We start from the raw sequence: 1,870 nt of genomic DNA, 5'->3' as shown, positions 1-1,870 counted from the left end.
GTGTCCCCGAAAATCTCCGCGGACCTTTCCTGGCAATATTGTAGATGCGGCACCCGGCCCAGCCACCGGGGGCAACCGCCGAAAGTGTCCGCCCTCCTGGAGCGAAGGCCCGGGCACGGCCCGTTTGAAAAACCTCATCGGGACTTCCAGGGCCGGAGCCCCGGCGCCAGGTCGACCCCGGGCCTCCCTCCCGGGGCCCAGCACGGCTCGTCTCCCCCGCGGGAGCATCCCGCCGCCCGCGCCGAAGGCCCCCGGACCTGCCCGGCCTCCGGGCAGGGCACCGGGGAGAAGTCGGAATCGCGGCCGGGCTCCTGGAACTCCCGCCCGGCCTGCCCCGCGGAGTCCTGCCCGGGCTCCCGCCGCCTTGGCCCGGGACGACCACCCCTCGGCGGGGTGCCTCGGCTCCGACCCCGGAGGCCCGGGTCCCTGCCGGGGCCCTTGGACCCGCCCCCCGGGCTGCCCTTCCACGGAGCCCTTGACCGGGACGAGATCGGAATTGTGGCCGAGCTCCTGGAACTCTCGCCCGGCCTGACCGCCTTCTCCGGCCCTTTTCCGGTTTTCCCCGTTGACCTGGCTCCAAACTCGGGTTTGGCCCCTCAGCACGGCAGGGTTCTGCCCCGAAGATCCCTCTGACCGGCTTTCTGGAACCGAACATGGGCATTGAGGGTCCTTAAAAACGTGTTCTCGAAAATCTCCGCGAACGTTTCTTGGCTATATTGTAGATGCGGCACCCGGCCCAGCCACCGGGACGAACCGCCGAAAGTGTCCGCCCTCCTGGATCGAAGGCCCGGGCAAGGCCCGTTTCAAAAACCTCATACGGACTTCCGTGGGGGGGGCGGGCACCAGGTCAACCCCACGTATGCCTATGGGGATTTTCGCTCCCCAGGTCAACCCCATGGATGCCTATCGGGATTTTCGCTCCCCAGGTCAACCCCATGGATGCCTATGGGCTTTTTCGGTCCCCAGCTCCACCCCAAGTATTCCTAGGGGCTTTTTCGCTCCCCAGCTCCACCCCATTTATTCCTATGGGGATTTTCAGTCCCCAGGTCAACCCCAAGTATTCCTAGGGGCTTTTTCGCTCCCCAGCTCCCCCCCCATGTATTCCTAAGGGCTTTTTCGGTCCCCAGCTCCACCCCAAGTATTCCTAGGGGTTTTTTCGCTCCCCAGCTCCACCCCATGTATTCCTAGGGGCTTTTCCGCTCCCCAGCTCCCCCCCCATGTATTCCTAAGGGCTTTTTCGCTCCCCAGCTCCCCCCCAAGTATTCCTAGGGGTTTTTTCGCTCCCCAGCTCCACCCCATGTATTCCTAGGGGCTTTTCCGCTCCCCAGCTCCCCCCCATGGATGCCGATGGGCTCTTTCGGTCCCCAGGTCAGCCCCATGTGTTGCTATGGGCTTTTTCGGTCCCCAGGTCAACCCCATGTGTTCCTATGGGCTTTCTCGGTCCCCAGGTCAACCCCATGTATTCCTAGGGGCTTTTTCGCTCCCCAGCTCCACCCCATGTATTCCTATGGGGATTTTCGCTCCCCAGCTCCACCCCAAGTATTCCTAGGGGCTTTTCCGCTCCCCAGCTCCACCCCACGTATTCCTAGGGGCATTTAGGCTCCCCAGGTCAACCCCATGGATGCCGATGGGCTTTTCCGCTCGCTCCCCAGGTCCGCCCGCCCCTGGCCTCGCCATCGGGACTTGCGGGCACCGTCTCAACCCCGTGCCTTCCAGAGGGGACTTCCAGGCACCGTGTCCACCCCCTGCGAGCCTCTGCGGACCCCCGCCTTACCTTTCCCCGCCGCCTACGGCCAGACCGGGCTGATCGCGCCCGATCCCGTCCGATCTCGGAAGCTAAGCAGTCCCGGGCCCGGCTAGTACCTGGATG

The 1,870-nt window shown here is 64.8% G+C and overlaps 1 non-coding gene across 1 annotated transcript in view; it reads left to right on the top strand.

Moving 5' to 3' along the window:
- Nucleotides 1–1,785: 1,785 nt before the first annotated feature.
- Nucleotides 1,786–1,870, top strand: part of LOC132245104 (5S ribosomal RNA) — a 119-nt gene continuing 34 nt past the window's right edge. The window contains exon 1 of the ribosomal RNA XR_009456936.1: nucleotides 1,786–1,870. This exon is cut by the window's right edge and continues 34 nt beyond it. This is a non-coding gene — a ribosomal RNA (5S ribosomal RNA).

This window comes from Alligator mississippiensis, chromosome 14 (genome assembly GCF_030867095.1).
Source record: "Alligator mississippiensis isolate rAllMis1 chromosome 14, rAllMis1, whole genome shotgun sequence".
NCBI classification, from domain to species: Eukaryota; Metazoa; Chordata; order Crocodylia; family Alligatoridae; genus Alligator; species Alligator mississippiensis.
The sequence above is the reverse complement of the archived record's forward strand: the minus strand, read 5'-3'. Positions and strand labels throughout refer to the sequence as shown.